The sequence below is a fragment of the Ochotona princeps genome, chromosome 8, assembly GCF_030435755.1.
Source record: "Ochotona princeps isolate mOchPri1 chromosome 8, mOchPri1.hap1, whole genome shotgun sequence".
NCBI lineage: Eukaryota > Metazoa > Chordata > Mammalia > Lagomorpha > Ochotonidae > Ochotona > Ochotona princeps.
Genome location: NC_080839.1, coordinates 45,192,097 through 45,212,505, shown reverse-complemented (window position 1 = coordinate 45,212,505; position 20,409 = coordinate 45,192,097). Strand labels below are relative to the sequence as shown.

The 20,409-nt window shown below is 41.3% G+C and overlaps 1 long non-coding RNA gene across 1 annotated transcript; it reads right to left on the bottom strand.

The window, feature by feature from the left end:
• Positions 1-18,684: 18,684 nt before the first annotated feature.
• On the bottom strand, positions 18,685-20,118 carry LOC131480929 (uncharacterized). The gene is made up of 3 exons (XR_009245893.1): positions 19,979-20,118; positions 19,272-19,356; positions 18,685-18,930 (listed from the first exon to the last, which is right to left on the bottom strand). It is a non-coding gene; the product is annotated as an uncharacterized LOC131480929 (long non-coding RNA).
• Positions 20,119-20,409: the final 291 nt, after the last annotated feature.

The following is a 20,409-nucleotide window of genomic DNA, read 5'->3' as shown; positions in this document are numbered from 1 at the left end:
GGTTCAAATTCTGGCTTCTTCACTATCAGTCTAGCTCTCTGTCAGTGCACATGGGGAGGCAGAGGAAGATAGCTCAAGTCCTTGGGTCTTGGCCACCCATGTGGGCATCCCGGATGGAGTTGTGGGCTCTTGGCTTTGGCCTGGCTCAACCCTGGCTGTTGTGACCATTTGTGCATTGAACCAGAGGATGAAACAGCTTTTCTCTCTGTCTCTTTCTCTCTGTAAATCTGTCTCCCTAGTAAATACATCTTTAAAAAAAAAATTCATCATGATTAAGCAGGACTCATCCCAGGGATGCAGGACAGTTTAATGAATAAACATAAATGTGTCACAAAAATGGAATGAAGGTTAAAAATTACACAAGCATATCAAAAGATGCAGGGAAAAATGTGTTGTTAGAATCCAACATCCATTTATGATTTAAAAATAAACCTGAACTTATTAGATATATAATGAACATATCTCAATATAAGCTATCTACTTCAGACCCACAGCCAGCTTCATGTTGAATGACAGAAAAGCTGAAAACATTTCCTCTAAGATCTGGACAAAGGTGTTCACTCTTAACACTCTTATTCAACAAAGTACTAAAAGTTTTAACCAGAAAAATTAGCCAAGAGTACATAAATTTAAAAAAAAGACAGTAAAATGATTCCTGCTTACAGATAATTGAGTCTACATATTGAAAAACCTAGACTTTACCAAAGGTCTGTTGGAACTGATAAATTTAGGAAAGTTGGCAGGATGCAAAATTAGCATACACATTCAGTAACATTTTACAACAATAAAGAACTCTATTTATTAAAAAGATTTACTTATTCCTATTGGAAAGGCAGGTTTACAGAGAGGAGGAGAGAAAGAGAGGAAGATCTTCCATCCATTCGCTCACTCCCCATATGGCTGCAGTGACCAGAGTTGAGCCAATCTGGAGCCAGGAGCCAGGAGATTCTTTTAGGTCTCCCATATGGGTGCAGGGTCCCAAGGCTTTGGGCCGTCCTCTACTGCTTTCCCAGGCCACAAGCAGGAGCTGGATGAAAAGTGGAGGATCCAGAACATGAACCAGCATCTTATGGGATCCTGGCTCTTGCAAGAGGAGGATCAGCCAATTGAGCCATTACACTGGGCCCAAAGAAATATATTTTCAGTGAAACGAAAGAAACAAGGTTATTATGGTAAGTGAAATAGGTCAAACACAAATACCCAATGGTTTCTCTTATATATGGAATTCAAAAAGATCAATCTGAATTTATACTAATGATTGGGGAGGATGGGAAAGGTAGGGGAAGAAGGCCAGGACCGATCACTACCAGTGGTGCAGTTTTTGTTGTTTTTCTATAAAGTCCCCAGATAGAAGCACAGTAGCTAGCTGACAAGCTCTCCATAGTCTGGGTACTTCCACATATACATTTAGTCAGTGTCAAGCCACTTGAGAAACTTCTACAAGATTTTCATGTGAGTCTTAGTCTCCAGAAAATCCTACACCTAGAAAACATTGAGATGCATCTGCAAGATCCTGTAAGCCTGCTGAAATTAGAGTGTTTAGGCTTTACTGCTGGGAAGTAAAGGGCTTTCAGAGGGAAAGAGTCAAAGGCAGCTATCTCTGTAGGCTAAAGCATTACAAAGGAGATGGCTTCCTAAGCTAACTCAAACATTTTTCAACTGTGGAAGAGAAATTTTTTTTCTGGAAATTTTTCTTCGGTATCTAGAATATTATTGTCATAGGGTGAAGTAGGTCATTTGTTGTTGTCAACCAGCATTTGTAATTATTGAGCAATAACTCCTTTAGCCATAAAACTATGCTAACCTCTTCAGGACATTCATTTCTCAACTCTCTGCTGACGGTACACAAGTTATCATATAGCCTGCAAGGGACTGTGAGCTACGGTTCTATTTTCAGCTTGCCCTCTGGCTTGCTCTATAACCTTGGGAAAATCACATCTAGGCTTGGTGCCACAGACCTGCCATCTGCACATTATGGCTGATTAGTAACCCTCTGACAAAGTCAGAGGAAGTCATGAATTCTGAAGTTGGGCAATAAAGAACTCAAAATGCTGAAAGTGCCATTGATGCATTCATTCCTTTGAACTTTTCAACGCATCATTCTTGAACATTTGGTCATAATTTTACTCTAATGACACTTCAACAGAGGATCCGTTAGCACTGTTTTTCCGAATTTGAATAACCCAACTAAACCCCTTAAAATCTCACTACTAAGAAGGAGTGAATGTAGCGTTTTCCTTCTTATTTTTTCATTTCCCTTTCCCTCAGACATTTCCCAGGATGCACTTGGACATCACTTCCAGCTGGATTTCACCATGACAGGTGTTGACCAGCGTCTCATGCCTTCTGCTCTTCTCATTACTTTGCATGCATGTTCTCATTTATTAATATTGCTCATGATTGCTACTTTAATAAGCACCCTCTCAATTATTACATATTATAGGTATTAATTACAAGTTTATTTTGCATTTCAAATAGTGCTGCTATAAGCATTGTGTGCAAATTGATTTTATCACTCGGATTATTTTGAGGAAACATATTTCCAACTATAGACTATCAGATGAAAATAAGTAATTTCGCGGGTTTTATACTTTGTTTCAGTACTCTTGAAAACTGCTGCTGTAACAAATTATTAAATTATGAACTTAATCATTTTTCTTAGCTTCAACAATATTCTGTAATTTCCAATTAGTATTGAAGAAAAGCTAATAATTACCACCTCCCAAATTACTTCTCTGGATTTTTTTCATGTGTGAACTTTTATGTTGTGAAATCTAGACACCGATTTTTTTCACACTTATTGAGCTATAATTCACATTCCATATAGTATCTCCTTTGGAAGTTGATAATTCAGTGAGTTTTAATATCTTCACCGAGTTATACAATTATCACCATAATAAATTTTAGAGTATTTCTTTGCCTCAAAAAGAAACCTTCCTTCCCTAGCCTTTACCCTCTTATTTTTTTTTTAAAGATTTACTTATTTATTTTTATTGGAAAGTCAGATATACAGAGAGGAGGAGAGACAGAGAAGAGGATCTTCCATACTATGATTCACTCCTCAAATGGTCGCTCTCCCACGGGGTGCAGGGTCCTAAGGTCTTGGGCTGTCCTGGACTGCTTTCTCAGGCCACAAGCAGGGAGCTGTATGGGAAGCAGGACCACAGGGATTAGAACCGGCACCCATATGGGATCCTGCCGTGTGCAAGGTGAGGACTTTAGCCACTGCGCCAGGCCCTTCACCCTCATTTTTAAAGATTTATTTTTATTGGAAAGGCAGATCTACTGAGAAAAGGGAGACTCCCCAGATGGCTGCAATGGCTGAAGCTGAGCTGATTCAAAGCCAATACAGGTGCAGGATCCCAAGGTTTTGGGCCATCCTCCGCTGCTTTCCCAGACCACAGGCAGGAAGCTGGATGAGAAGTAGAACAGCCAGGACCTGAACCAGCACCCATAAGGGGTGCTGATGCTTGGAGGCAAATAAGTAGCCAGTTGAGCCAATGTACCAGCCCCATAAAACATAATATTTTTAAAGTACATACCTATTGCAGCACTTAGCAGTACTTCATTCCTTTTTATTGCTGGGCAATATTTCATTATATGGATATATCCATTGCTTTATTCTTTCATCAGTTGATGGGCATATGGGTGGTCTTATTCGGAACAATGCTTTTTTGAATATTCACATAAAGGTTTCTTGCAGATGTACTTTCTACTTCTCTTGTGTATATACATGAGTGCAATTGTTGGGTCATATGGTACCTCAATCTGAGTATCTACTAAACTATTTTTGAAAGAGGCTATACCATTTCACTTTCTAACCAGTGGTGTATGACTGTTCCAATTTCTTCACATCACTACATATCATATTACTAGGACTGTCAAAACAAAATGCCATAGACTGGGTGGCTTAAACATCAGGAATTTATTTTCTTGCAGTTCTGGAAACTGGAGGTCCTAGTTCAAGATATCAGTAAGATCAACTTCTCTCAATATCCCTGTCCGTGGTATACAGATGACTGGCCTTAAGTTGTGTCCTCACACGGCCTTTGTTCAGTGTAGGTACATCCTGGTACCTCTGCCTCCTAAAGAAACTGGTTGAATCAGATTAGTGCTCCACCTTTAGGTCATTTTACCATCATACTCTTTCAAAGGCCCTGTCTTCAAATACGATCAAACTGTGGGTTAGAGATTTAGCATATTAGTTTTAGGGAGCTACAATTCAGTTCATAATACTTGATAACACTTGCTATTAACTGGCTACTAATGTTGAGCATCTTTTCAAGTGTTTATTCTGTTTGAAGAGCTACTTATTCTTATCCTTTACTCAGATTTATTTCTTCATAATGGCACATCTCATTCCTATTGGCAGTTATCTGCACAATATATTAACCATATAGTTATCAAATACCCAGATTCAAGCTAGGGAGAATTTTTTTTTGGCTGACATAGTGCACCTTATTATTTTTAAATGATTTCTAGATATGCTGCAATCCACATGGTACAATAACATGAGGACACTAATACATTTTTACATAAAACAAGTTATTATATAACTCTTTTTTTCATTTTTTATATATATATTTTTTATTGATTACATTGCAATGTGACACAGTTTTATAGGCACTGGAGATTCCCCCCACCGCTCCCCAAACCCCCTAACCACCCCCCATGGTGGATTCCTCCACCCTGTTGCATTACCACAGTTCAAATTCAGTTGAGATTCTTTCATTGGAAGCATCTACCAGGCATAAAGTCCAGCATCTTATTGTCCAGATAAGTTCATCAGTTTCTTGGGGAGACCATCTCTGGTCTGAAGGTAGAGCTGGTAGAGTGGTTTTGATATTTCAACAGATCTGAATTAATGCCACTCTTACCACTCCAAGCACAATGCGGTCGTTGGAGAATCCACTGATTGACACAGTCCATCATAGAGTCTCCGTTTGCCCAGCATTTTGATTGCCAACATATAGCTGAGGTGGTTGATTGACTTGTTCTGTCCTCTGTCATTTGATGGTTAGCATTCTGAGTCTGAAAGCTCAATTGGGGATCCCCAAAGAAACTTTCTCTGAGGTGTTCCCAGACCAGATTCTTGTATGTACTAGCAAGAACCGGGCCCTGCACAGTCCATCACCCCAATCAGCTGGTGGTTACAGTTGCTGGGTTGGTTGTTTTCAGCCCTGTCTTCCACCAGAACCAATGGGTGTTTGCAGTCCAGCCTGGTTCTGCCCACCACATACTTGGCCCTCGCTTAAGCCAGTGGGGGCTGCAGCCCAGCCGGAGCGACCCACAATAACCCCATCAGGCCCGCCCCCTCCCCTGGTTTGCCAGTATGTGTGGCAGTCTAGTCCAGTCTGTCCCACATCCCCTTCTGCTCTCATACATGTCAATGGGTATGAGAACCATAAGGGAGAATTTTTGTAACACTTTGGGTTAGTGGCAGTCTTTTCTAAGATTAAAAAAAAAATGGTAATAGGGCCAGATGTGATAGCCTCGTGGCTAAAGTCCTTACCTGCCATGCTCTGGGATCCCATATGGGCACCAGTTAGTGTCATGGTGCTCCACTTCCCATCCAGCTCCCTGCTTATGGCTTGGGAAAGCAGTACAGGATGGCCCAAAGCCTTAGGACCCTGCACCCACACGAGAGGCCCAGAAGAAGCTCCTGGATTCTGTCTTCAGATTGGCTCAGCTCCAGCCATTATGGCCTCTTGGAGGGAGTGAACCAATGGACAGAAGATCTTCTCTCTGTGTTTCTGCTTCTCTGTAAATTTGGCTTTCTAATAACAACAAATGTTTAAAAAGAAAGAAAAAAGAAAGAAATGGCAATAAAAACAAACGAACAAACCAAGAAGAATACTGACTTTAGGGCCTGATACAATAGATCAGTGGCTACACCTTCGTCTTGCAAGTGCTGGAATACCATATGCATGCTGGGTCATGTCCTGGCTGCTCCACTTCCCATCCAGCTCCCTGCCTGTGGCCTGGGAAAGCAGTAGAGAATGTCCCAAAGCTTTGGGACCCTGTACCTGCATGGGAAACCTGGAAGAAGCTCCTGGTTCTTGGCGTCAGATTGGCTTAGCTCTGTTCGTTGCGGCCACTTTGGGAGTGAACCAACAGATGGAAGATCTTTCTCTCTGTAAATCTGACTTTAAAAATAAATCAATCTAAAGAAAGCCTTTAAAAATAGATATTTAAAAAAATTGAAAAAATCAGAAAACCTTTAGTTCGTATTTATCTAAAAATAACAAAAATCTTATTTTTGAACATAATTAACACCTTTAGAAATTTTATATATTTTTTATTGAAAAGTCAGATTTACAGAGACAAGGAGAGAGAAAAATATTCTTTGCTCTGTTTCAGTGGCTGCATATTTGTTTCTGTACCAATCTGATATAATTTCACACATCACATTGCCGCTGGGAAACTGTGCTAAACCTGTACACTTGTCAAAGCATGAGAGTGAAAAAGACTAATCATGTCTTTGTGTTATCAAAGTAGTTTTGGAAGTCCCAGACCCCTGAAGGAGCCTTAGGAGCCTCCACAATCCTTTTTGAAAATGTTTGAAAATCACTGTCCTAAATCAAAAGCAGTAGATACTCCTGAAAGAAAGGCCAGAATTCACCAACACAGTGGCAACAATGATGTTGCTAATAATAACACTGATAGCTAACATTTACTGGGTGTGTACTGGGTGCTATTTTAAACAACCAAAATGGAAGTCCTAACTATCTTTACAGGTGAGGAACCTAAGGGCAAAGAGGATAAGTAACCTTCCCAAGCTTACACAGTTAGTAAGTAATGGAGAAGCTTACAGGCAGCCTATAACCACTGCACTACCCTGCCTGGCTAACAAAGGCCTGCAGTGTAACTGACAAAGCCTGGATTATCCTGCTCACCCACTCCTCACCCTCCTCTCTGCCATTTTAGATGTCAATGCTCTTTTCTCTTCCCTTTTGCTCTGCAGTAAATCCTTGTCCACTGCCTGTTGTTCATCATTCCACCACTCCACAGACACACTCTCCCAAAGGCACCAGTGACGTTTTAATGACCATATTCAGTGGCCACTCTTCAGTCCTCACCTCCTTTGGATGTTATATACCACTGCATCTTGCATTAAAACTTTCTCACAGGCTGGAGTTATGGCATGGCAAGTTAAACCACATCTTGGCATGACTGCATCCTATACTGAGGTGCCTGGCTACTCCACATTTCCAATCCAGTTTCCTGCTTTTGCACCTGGGAAACGGTGGAGGATGAAGCGAGCACTTGAGTTCCTGCCAACAGGTGGGATGGAGTTCCAGGCTCCTGCCTCAGCCTGTGCCAACCCTGGCTATTGCAGGAAAGTGAACCAGTCAATAGAAGAGATGTCTGTGACATTCTTCCTTTCAAGTAAATAAATCTTTTTAAAATAAAACTTCTCTCAATGGTATTTTGGCACCAGACTGTTTTTTCGTTCCTGTTCGTTTCTTTTCAGAAAATTCTTGAGGGTCCTATTCCTTGGGCTGTTCTTGAAACAGCTTCATCCTCTCTGTTTGGTCTCTGGCCTTTCTGCTCCAATTGTCATACCATCCACTTCCATGGCTTTAATTCCTAAGTATGTATTTTGTTATCCAAAGATACTATTCACAGCCAAGCCTTCTGCCATATGTCAATGTGATGCACATATATTTTCTCAGGTACACCAAAGTCAACACATCCAGATCTTTACTCATGATTCCTCTCTTCAAACTGATTTCTCCTGCTGTGGTCTCCAACTCAGGAAATTATACCACTTCCTCTGTGAACCAGACACTTGGCAGTCATTCCAGACTTCCCTTGTCTGTCTCATGGTTCTGGTGGATCTACCTGAATACATTTCTGAAATATACCTCTTCTCTTTTTCTACTGCTACAACTATAGCTCAAGCCCTTCTCTTTTCCTACCTGATTTTTCACTAGCCTCATTAGTAGTTCATTTGCTTCTACCTTTGGCTACTGACAGTTTGTTCATCCAGAGCAGCTAGAGTTGCTGCTCTGCACAACTTTTTGGACCTTGGTTTCCTTATCTGCTGTATTATTGTTGCTCCTGGAGTTATACCTCCCCGAGATTTTGCACCTACACTCTGGCTGAATGCCATGGTTATCCCATAGCCATAAACCTCTTCAGTGTGTCGTCGTTTCTTTACGAAGTTCCAATGTTCATGATGATGTAATAAGCTACTCTAAGATGTAGTCGGAAACAGCAATTATTTCATTAGTCTCAGGGCTTTTGTGGATCAGAGATTTGCAAAGGGTGAGGGCTAATGTCCTTGATGTCTAGAGCTTTACATGAGGATGTTTCAGCAATTAAGGACTGAAGTCCTTGGAAAGCTCCTTTGCTCAGATGTCTGAATTGGCTGGAGAACACTAATAGTGCCAACCTGAGCACCTGCATGTCACCTCTCCTTGTGACTCACCTTCCTTGTAGCCTTATGTTCTCATGACAGAAAGATTTCTTATATGGAATTTCAGAGTTCATCATTTATGATAGCCCCTGAATTCACACAAGTCACTTCTGCCTCATTCTGTTATTGGTTACAAGTAAACATGTCCAGATGTGAAGGGAGGGGATATAGATAATTTTACCATTCAGCTGAATGTCATATTGTAGATAAGAAAGTTGAGAGGACAGATGTTATTGTGGCTCTCTAAGGAAGATCCATACAAACCATACCTGAAACTCCCTAGGGCCCCAACTTTCCCACGTGCCAGCTGTCCCTAACCTGTCACATGATCTCCTGGCTGCTTCCTTCTGCACATGTCACTTCGCCTGTCTGCACCTTCTATACCTTTTTTCATCTTTTTTGTTGGTTTGTTTTTAAAGATCTGTTAAATTTATTTAATTATTTGAAGGACAGTGAGAGAGATTTTTTATCCATTAGCTCACTCCCCAACTGATTGCAACAGCCAGGGTTGGACTAAGCTGGAGCCAGAAGCTTCTCCCACATGGATGTAGGGGCCTAAACACTTACACCATCTTAATGTTGCTTTCCCAGGCACTTATTGATGTCAGATTTAGACAAAAAATAAAAACAAAATCAGGGCCACGTCATGATGGCTCAGTTAACTAAATCCTCACCTTGCAACTGTCGGGATCCCATATGGGTGCAATTTTGTGTCCCAGCTGTTCTGCTTCCCATCTAGCTCCCTGCTTATGGCCTGGGAAAGCAGTAGAGGATACCCCAAAGCCTTGGGACCCTGCACCCGCATGAGAGACTCAGAAGAAACTCCTGCCTCCTGGTTTCGGATTAATTTAGCTCCGGTTGTTGCAGCCATATGGGGAGTGAACAAGATGGGAGATCTTTCTCTCTGTCTCTCCTTCTCTCTGTAAATCTGATCTGATCTGCCTTTCCAATAAAGATTTTTAAAAATTTTTTTAAAGAAAAATAAATATATGTTTTAACTACATTTTTCCTCAAACTGTTTGAGATAATTAATATGTAATTCTTAACCTCATTGGTAATTAAGGACAGGAAAATTTAAATAAGATAATGTTTAAGTATCAAATGGGCAACATTTTAAATTATTAAAAAAAAATTAGGACCCAGCGCAGTAGCCTAGCAGCTAAAGTGCTCCCCTTGAATGCACCGGGATTCCATATGGGCGCTGGTTCTAATCCCAGCAGCTCCACTTCCCATCCAGCCCTCTGTTTGTGGCCTGAGAAAGCAGTCGAGGACGACACAAGGTCTTGGGGCCTTGCACCTGTGTGGGAGACCCAGAGTTCCTGGCTTCAGATTGGCTCAGCTATGGCTATTGCGGTCCCTTGGGGAGTGAATCATCACATGGAAGATCTTTATCTCTGTCTCTCTTCCTCTCTGTATATCTGCCTTTCCAATAAAACATATCAATAAATCTTTAAAAAATATATATTAAAGTCCAAGCCATGTGTGTTAAGGATGATACTTAATAACAACATGCCTACCCCTCCCTTCTGCTGCCTCTTCTGTGTACATGTGCCTCCTTTTATCATGAGGTGAGGTTTATTTCCCCTTCTGGTGGATCTACACTGGCACCGTGATTACTTTTAAGTAAAATGAAGTGAAGTGATGTTCAGGGACTTCTGTGCCCAGCCCTGATTTATAATGTCAGATTCCTTTTTCTTGGGATACTCTTTAATGATGCTAGTCATATCCCAAAAGAGATAATCCTTCCTCAATGCCAGTTCGGAATGCTGAAATCCCCAAAGAACAAAATCTCTAAAGTCTAAATCTTCAAAATTACAATGCTGGAAGATTAAGGTCCTGAATGCTAAAATCTTGAAAGGCAAAAATTCCCAAAACTACAGTCAATTTCCATTACATAAGAAAGAAAGAAAGAAAGAAAGAAAGAGAAAAAGAAAGAAAGAAAGAGAAAAAGAAAGAAAGAAAGAAAGAAAGAAAGAAAGAAAGAAAGAAAGAAAGAAAGAAAGAAAGAAAGAAAGAAAAAGATTACATAGAATGGATCGGGACTGGGCATGTGATGAAAACTAGCATTCAACTAAAAAATGCACCATTTGTTTCCTTGGCATTCCTTCCAGATGATGAAATTCCAGAAGCTTTGAACGAATTAAAGCCACATTCACTTGAAGAAGCCAGCAAAGCTAACTGTTTGAAAAATAATTACATGCCTGGTAGGTTAAGAAGACACTTTTGCTGGGGGCAGACATTTGGCTCAATAGGTAAAACATGGCTTCGTACACCTACTTCCCACATCGGAGTGCCTGAGTTCAAGCACCAACTCCACTCCCAATTCTAACTTCATGTTAATAAGCAGCAAATTATAACTCAAGCACTTGGTCCATACCACCATGTAGCAGACCCAGACTGAGTTTCCATCTCCAGCGTTGGCCTGGCTCAGCCCCAGCTCATGAAAATAATAAATAAAGAAATGTAAAAAGTAAAGGGCAGATGCAAGATTTGTGCACATGGAACACCTAAATAACTACCTTTGCCTTACCAGTCAAAACGTAAAAATAAACAGACCATGACATAAAAATTGGAGGAGTTTCAAACTTTCCTGGTTATGTGATGGAAAGCCTCAAAGCTTGGAAAGAATTAGCATACTGAAATGGTTAGGGAATCTGGTTCCTTACAGAAAAGGGCAGGTGGAAACTGTGGAGACCTACAGTTAATTCTTTTTCATTTGTATATGCTCTGCATGCCCCATATAGTTTGAAATGCTCAGCGGCTCTTGTCTGCTTTTGCCTTTTCTGCTTGCTGTGAAGATGAGAACCATGTCCCCTGCCCCACTGAACACCCAGGATCGAGCCTGGCGACTAGAAACAGAAAACAGATGAGAAAACAGCTCATTAGGTGGATGTGGATGAGGCAGTATAGTAAGTCCAAGCCCTTGCATACACACAGACCATTCCTGTTCTTACTTCCTTCGCATATTCCCCACATAACTTTTCTATCCACTATATAGGTGAAGTTAGGATAGCTGTCATTTGCCAGGATACCAAATGTAAATAAGCAAATGCTGGGGGGAAATGACAGATTAGAGCTCCTGTCCTACCTGTTTCCCAAGGCCCTGAAATCCTGGCTGTGCCAAGGGCTCCCTGCCCAGGCACAGATGCTACTCTCCCTGTCTTGCCAGCTTGCTGTGCTGACAGCTCTTAATTGCTAAATGAACAGTCTGTGTTTCTAGTGGAGCAAGAGATTCTCAAGAGAGCATTAGGGCTTTTGTATCCCTGGAATGGGAGGGCACATTCTTGTGCAATCACAAACTACCATCTCAGCAGGAGCAGTCAGAACTGGATTTTCCATTACAGGGGGTTTATATTTGGAACCTAAAGGTATTCTTAGAATTTTGTTCACAAGGTGTAGAGGGGCCTTTCAGATCAGCGTGAGTGTGTATAAGAGCTTTCCTTTCTGTACTAAAGCAATTGTAGAAAATAATCATTTGCTGCAGATAAATTTGATAGTGGTAGTAGCCTTGATAAATGTGTTCATGACATGCATCTTTAAAGTCCATCCATCAATATGTATTCATTAGACAGGTATAGGCAAGGCAGATGGATGAAGAATTCTGAAAAGTGATACTAACAGAGGTGGCAATTTTACTGACAGTCATACAATCATGAAGGCATAACTGAAAGTGTGACATCACACTTGGGAGAAAAAAGCATCATTCCAGTGCCTTTAAAACAGAGATGAATGTGCAAATGAATATTTAGATTATTGAGACCAGAAATATCTAAGAAAGACCACTGGAGAAATTTGGAAAAATTTTATCATTTCTAATCTCAGATTTTCTTTCAAAGTCTTTTTCTTTTAAGATTGTTTTTTAATTGGAAAGGCAGATTTACAGAGAGAAAAATCTCCCATCTGGTGCAGGTCCCCAGGCTTTGGGCCATGTTCTTCTGCTTTCCTAGACTATAAGCAGGGAGATGGATCAGAAGTAGAGCAGCCAGGACACAAACCGGCACCCATTCTGTGTCAAACACCTTTAGCCAAATATTTCTGGTCAATATTGAGACTGATAAATAGTATTTTCACATTAGTACTTGTTACTTCAAAAAAAGTTTATGGAGAGTGGAGTTAAAAGCTAAGTTTGTTTGGTATAAAAATATTGAAATTCACACATAAGAGGGTTCCTTTAAATGTTTGTGGAAAATTCTTTTTTTTTCTTTTTTTTTAAGATTTATTTGTTTTTATGACAAAGTCAGATATACAGAGAGGAGGAAAGACAGAGAGGAAGATCTTCTGTCCGATGATTCACTTCCCAACTGAGCCACAACGGCCAGTGCTGTGCCAATCCGAAGCCGGGAACCAGGATCCTCCTCCAGGTCTCCCATGCAGGTGCAGGGTCCCAAAGCTTTGGGCCATCTTCAACTGCTTTCCCAGGCCACAAGCAGGGAACAGGATGGGAAGTGGGGCTGCTGGGATCAGAACCAGCGCCCATATGGGATTCCGGGGCGTTGAAGGCAAGGACTTTAGCCGCTAGGCCACGCCACCGGACCCGGAAAATTCTTATTGTTAGAAAACAATGCATAAGTTTTAAAATGATTTTGCAGCAAAATTAATCTTTCGTTTTCCATGAACTTTTTGAAGAACCCTCATGTAATCATTTACCATATACCTATATTTTAGTTTCTGATAGTCATTGATAAAAGCTAATGCTTTAGGTTTTTAATTTATGACTTTTATTAAGAAAAGTATTTAACAAGAAGCAGTAAGAATAGTATACTGAACAGCCATATACTTATTACCTGCACTCAAAACTTGTTAAAATTTTACTTTATTTCCTTCATCTATGTGTTTATATGTAGGTTTTGCTAAAGTATTTCAAACTCAATTTTAATCATAACAGTTCAGTTTTAAATACTTCATCTTACAACTCCAAAAAATTAAGAGTATTTTCTCTCTTAAATTTTAGGAGTATACAACCATTGAGCTATCAGAATTATTAATTTCCTAATGCTGTTTATGTTTTCCAAACTTTTTAAAGTTGATTTTGAAGCGGTTTTGGCATATTATTTGAAAGTTAACTGAAACTATCATTAAATAACTACCATCAGTAACACTTACGTTCCTAGTTACACGATGCCTCCTCCTAGTCTGTGTCTTGCTTTTAAAGTTGGCCAAGTTACTCACACATCTTGAGGTTGGCAACCAACACAAAGGAGCTTTGGCTATCTCAGGCTTCCTTGTAAGTTTTGGCTAAACCTTCCCCCCGTCTTGCCTTTCACCTGACTCATAAGCTTCCAGATCGGTCTGCTTTTTGTCACCCCTCCAACCTGACATTATTTGCCTTCTCCAGTCTTGGCTTTGGTTCTCTCCAGGACAGTCCTTAAGCTCTCCTTCTGGATCCTTTTCAGCTTTTCTGATTGGCCTAGATAATCCCAACATCAATGAAACTATTCCTTTGAGGTCTACCGGGCTCCTGTCTAGGATGATGGGATGTTTTTTGGCATTTAGCCCTTGGTGAGTGGGGTGAAGGAGAATTTTAGACAATATAGAAGATCTGTTTTGATTCAGTCATATCACACTTTCCCTGCTGTGGCATCCTGGCTCCCACATCTCTGCCTGTTCTCTTCAGATTGATGCATCATTGAACTGTTTGGTCCTGTGCTTCAGAACTCAACTACAAAAAGTTCTGTGTGGCATTCCAATTGCATTTGAACCAAGTTCTGCTTCTTAAGGTAGGTAGAGAAGGGCCAGATTAGGACATACAGGTTTCCAGGAAACCAAATGATTTGATGCTCCATTAAATCAATGCAGCAATGCGTAAAGATTTTTTGTTCAGTGATTCTTTCAGGTTTGCTTTTGAGAAACAAAGAGGCAGACAGAAAGTTCCTGTCTGCTGGTTCACTTCCCAAATGATTCTAATAATCACAGCTGGGACAGACCAGAAATGAGAGGGGATTTCAGTTCAGGTCTCCCACATGGGTGCCAGAGGTCTAACTACCCGAGCATTAGCAATGAAGCTGGAATCAGGAGCAAAACTAGTGCTAGAACACATGCACTCTGATAAGGTATGCTAGCATCTCCACAGTTAGCCAAACACCTGCCTACGGGATTTCATTAAGAGAGTTAAACACTGTGTGGCAAAACCGTGTAGAAGGACCATAGGTCCTCCCCATACCCACCTAACCAAAACAAAGTCTGTGGTTATCAGGACCTACTTCCCCCTTTTTAAAGAAGACTAGTTGGAGGAAAGGATGAAGCAATTCTGCAGAGGCTGCAATGAGTGGAGTAGGCAATAGTAAAGAGCAAAAAAGCTAGGTAGACCTCTTAATTCCACCTGTTTATGGAGGCAGGGTCCTGAGCCAGCTACTACCATGTTGTCCACATGTTGTCTGCGGTCCTCAGCCTCTTTTAACTGAAGGTCAGCAATCACAGAATTCTCCTGAAGGAACCTTGCTTAGACCCCCAAGAGTATCACCTACCTAGCATTTCAGTGTCAGAGGTTCCAGAAATGGATCGCTTACAGGGAATTGAGGGACTACCTCATCATTAGTCTTTTTTCTATGACAAACGTGCAACTGAACTTGCGCCCAACCTGCGATCAAGCCATTAGACTCTCTCTTTTAAAGCTGAAACTCCTCTCACAAACCGTAATACATTTCACCAGCCAGACCCACAGTAACCTTTTAAAATAAAATGTTCCTGCAAGGACTGCCAAGGCATCAACATAGTTCATTGTCATATTTGGAGAGCATCAGACATTACCAAGGGCTCATTCACTCCTTTTCTGCCCTGACAATATTATTAGCTGACTCGTTCAGAAAAAAAGGTGGTTTGTTAAGTCTGTGGAAGCTACTCTGTCATCTAGGGCTGCAGGCTTTGTTTATCTCTGCTCTGACCTTGTTTGTGCCCATCTGATATTCTCTGGATTCTTCACTTACAGCAGTTATAGGGGCAGCTCTATTCCAGAAGGACCTCAGGTCTGTTAACAGTACCCATGTTCGTTTCTCATAGAATCTGACCTGAGTTGAAGCAAACACAACACAGAAAGTAGGAATTCTAGCTTTGAGGGCCTGTTTTCTGAGCTTGGTGTGTGGGGTTAGGACATGCATCCTATCATCGTCTGTATCACCTACCGCTTTCACTGTGCCTCTGTTCACACCAGACAGGCCACCTCTTTTTCATGTTCTGAGTTTTCAACCTCAAATACTCCAAGCAGCCAAATCTCTAAGGTGGACATTCCTTCCTTAAAACTCAGGAGATGCGTGTGTAGGGAGATGCTGTAATCATGCTTTCTCACTAGTTACATCTAGCTTGAATATGGTCTGCAAAGATTGAAATTAAAAATTACATCCTTGCACATTACTGCTGCTTGAGACTTCCCCACCAAATGAGTGCCTAAGAAGCCCAAGGAATTAGTGCTTCCTTTTCAATGCCCAGTGTTTTCTTGAATGTTTTTAACATGATCTTCTAATAAAGACAATTTCATATTAGCCCCTTGTCACATCTCCACAGCCAATCTAATAATCAGATATTTCGCCATGGAAGACTCAGTCGTTTGACCTCTTGCCAAGCCCTGAGTTCATGTCCCAGCCAAGGAAGCTAGTTTCTTGCCCACCTGAACTTTGCTCACTACATGGAATAATGAACCAAATGCTGCATCTCACCCAAAGGTTCAATGAGAATCCATGATCAGCATCATTGTGTTGGTTTGTGTTCAGCAGTTTGCTCCCTCCCAAATCAGACCCCATGCCAGATGCACCTACAACTAGCTGTACTACCAACCTGAAGCTTAAAATACTCTGTAGTACTGATGTTTCAACCGCTTTAAAGTCCACTCCACTGTAAGCCTTCAAGCCCACCAGACCAACCTGTGAATTGGAACTCAGGATAATAAAGGTAAATGTTGCTCACTTTAATGTGGTCCCTTACCCAGAAATGAACTAGCCTCATTTGAGTTTTACCTGCAACCTGTTTTCGTACCAATGTAGTTTTTCTCAGTTCTTGACTCAACTTTACTATTACTTGATGATGCTTTTTGGGTTCTTAAGTGGAATTTGGTTTTTGGATCTTGGCTCATTGAATTCCTAGGACTTTGTCTTATATTCATTGCTCTGATGCCTTATGAACTATATCAGGCTGTGTCCCAAGATCTCAGAGTCAATACAATTTGTTATGTTTCCACGTGTTCCGTGTGAGTCTGTAGGGGCTCCTACTCATTGGATTAGCAGAGACCCAGGCAGATGAAGAACTCCATTTTGTACCTGCTATGTAATTGTTATGATAAAAAAAAAGCACAGATGTGATATGTCAGCTTTTAAAAGAATACTTGTCCAGAAATGACGCATATTTCTACTCACAATTCAGCAGCTGAAACAAGCCATAAATCCTCACTTAATTTTGAAAGTGAGAGAAAAGTGCCGTCACCCTGAATCCAGAAAACGTAGCGGAGCATTTACTAATGATAGGACCATGATCTAAATCTTAGTTTAGCTCATTCATTATCACCCGTACCAAGGCCCATGCTAGTACTATCTGCCACTTGTTGTTCCTGAAGTTTCACCTTTCCACTTATCCCACATTGCCTCTACAATCTGACTGCTCTACCTGTATTTCCCCTAAGTTTTACTCTCTTTTGATTCTGACCTCTGCCTTCTAACTTTGGGTCATATAAATAGGGGAAAGCAGGGCTTTGTCCATAAGCTATGCCTGAAACCTACCAAAGCCAGTTCAGTCCTGTCAACCGCCTTCTTGACAGTGGAGCCACTTGGAGTCATCTTGTCTATGTCCAAGGAGTATTAAGGCTGTGGTAATTCAGCCAAATGTAATCATCATGCAAAGAGCCAGAGGCAAGTAACAGGATCCTAAAACAAGGTCAGGGTGCTGGAAACATGAGAGTGAAGACTAGCAGGAAAAACGCTGCATATACCAACACCGAAAACAGAGCCCCATAGTCACATCATGGCATTCTTTAGTTCAATGTGTTTAACCAAATACCAAATGTAGTTTATGAAATCAGAAGATTTCATAAGACTGACAATGACAACCACAGTCTCCTCCCTTCTACCATTAAGGCAACCTTTTTCAACATTTTTAGCTTCTTTGATACATATAACCTTTCAAGTTAATATCATGCTTATGTGTTTATTCTTGGAGTGTTTTAGATTTTAGAACAGCTAATTGCCACCCATGTGAAAAGTGTATTCTGAGTTCCTGCTTCCCAGCTCCAGTCTATCCCAGCCCAGCCTTGGCTCTTGCAGATGGAAGCTCTGTCTCTGTGTGTGTCTGTGCCTGCCTCTAAAATGAATAGTCTTAATTTAAAAAGAAAGAGTAAGAGCTCTGTAGAGAGATTACCTGGATATGAATCCTTCCTTGACCCCTAGCTCTGCACAGGAGGCTGAATATTATCCTCTCAAAGCTGTACATGCTCTGATTCTCTTATGTGGTAATGGAATTTTGTAGATGTGAGCAGGTGAAGTGTCCTGGCAGAGTGACTGACCTGCATTGCTGGGGAGATTTATCATAATCACAAGGGTTCTTATAGGAGGAAGATGAAGAGAGCGGTGTAAGGATGACAACAGATGTCAGAGGGACATGGGATATGGTGCTGCTGACTTGCAACTGGGGGAAAGGGCTACCAGCCAAGGCCTGAGGGTGGCCTGTGTAAGATGGGAATGCCGAGGAAACAGCACAAGATGGCCAGAGTGCTTGAGCCTCTGCCACCCATGCAGGAGACCCAGGTGAAGCTCCTGGCTTTCACTTGACCCAGGCCTGGCCATTGCAGCCATCTGGGGAGTGAACCAGCAAATGGAAGATCTGTCTCTCCCTTTCTCTCTGTAACTCTTTCAAGTAAATAAAACTTAAAAAAAAAAAAAAAAATTCAGGCCCAGTGCGGTAGCCTGGTGACTTAAGTCCTTACCTTGCACACACCGGGATCCCATATGGACACTGGTTCTAATCTTGGCTGCCCTGCTTCCCATCCAACTCCCTGCTTGTGTCCTGGGAGGGCAATCGAGGATGGCTCAGGGACTTGGTGTCCTGCACCTGCGTGGGAGACCTGGAGGAGGCTCTGGGCTCCTGGCTTGGGATTGGTGCAGCTCTGGCCATTGTGGCTACTTGGGGAATGAATCAGTGGACAGAAGATCTTCCTCTCTGTCTCTCCTCCTCTCTGTATATCTGACTTTCAAATAAAAATTTTAAAAATTATTTTTAAATTCATGGAAAGTGCTTTATTAAAAATGATACATGAATTTAAAAAATTTAGCCAAGATTAGGTTGTATTTAATTTTTATTTTCCATGAGCTTTTTGAAGTATCTTCTTGTAGGTGTCGGCAGTTCCATTCTTCTTGGGAGGATATCAATTCTGAAGTTCCAAATGCTCCTGTTCCTTGCAGGCAGGCTGTTCCCTAAGCCTACTACACCATGTTTTGCTTCATTTTTATTTTGAGTTTCCTTCCCAGATGGGGGTTATGGAGATGGCCTCTAGTCACTGGGTCCCTGGCCCTGTGATGACAGAACAGGGTCTCCTGTGAGGCATAGGGACAAAGTATGGCACTTGATTGGTTACTTTGCATAGTGAAGGCCTGCTCCCAGCTGAACCCTTGGCAATCTCTAGGAATTTGCTGGTTGCCGGGACAGACAATTTCTCCTGAGCCAAGTGTTTAAAATGTTAAACATCTTTCTACACACACACACACAAATTCCAAAATATACACAACCTCAAAATACACATCTTTAGGAGCTCCTGATAAGGGGCCCTGAAAGGTAATTTTTTGCCAAGATCTTCCTTTTTGGACACTGTCTATTCCACACTTATACTTAATGGACAGTATGGCTGGATATAGATTTCTAGTGTAGAAACAATTACCCCTTAGGATTTTGAAGGTATTGGTTTCATTGGTTTCCATAGTCTTCTTGGGTTAGCCGGGGGAAGTCCCATTTTCTTCTGATTCCTGATTTGAGAAAGGAATTTAAAACCAGGTAAGAGTCAGGCTTACTGAAAATCACTAGCCTAGGGGGAAAATGAAATAGGATAACTTAGTCACACAAGATCCTAAATATTGGTTAATCCTTGGACAGTAAATAAGCATGCATTCCCTTCAATAACTCAAGGAAAGCACATGACCTCCTTACTGCTGTTTCTGCCAAAATGCATCACATGATGTGACAATCACCTTTCCTTTGTTAACTTGTAGTTATGATGAGCACTTTGTGGTAATTCCCACCTGCTTCTCCCCTTCCTGTTTGTTTATTCAAACAACTTGGATGCTACTTTGGAGCACCTAGCTTGGGCAAACAGAGTGCTGTTTGCTGGAGCGCCAGCCTCAGCCGGGCTCACATAAACTCCTTTTTTCTCATTCAGTAGGCCTCAACTTGTTTTCCAGGTTGACAGCTTGTATGTAACCTGTTTCCTCTGCAAACTTCCATGGTCTTCCATTGCTCCCTACTGCTTTGTGAATGCTTTAGCTTGAATGGAGGCTTGTGTAATAGAGAATCTAACTGTATTTTTAAAAATGTATTTGATGGACAAGCCATTAAGAAAAGCCAGTGACCCTTCCTTGGCAGAGTTAGTACCTTGGAAATCCTGGTGTGTCCCTGAAAACTCCAGGTTGTGCCTCTGACTGTCCCCTCCAATGACTGCCCATCCTGCTGTTCTAATGACATGTTCTGAGCTGCTTGGAAATATGTCACTCCTCTTCTTCCTGTAAATATCCAAGTCTGTTTCCTCTTCGTGGGAATACAATGCATCTCCACTTCGTAGCTGAATGATTTTTCTGTTTGCATAATGGGCATAATAATGGCCCTCATACTGCTGTTTCTTAGATTCTTTACAGTTAGGGATAATGAAGATGGTTTGTAGAGATGATTGTATGGCAACGTGGATGTAATGTTACTGAACTGTACGTATACTTTAAACAGTCCAGGTGGTAATTATGTACACAGTTGGCCCTAATACAGAGGACTGACTCAAGAGACTGGAGCATCCCAGGAGTTTAGTATCCCAG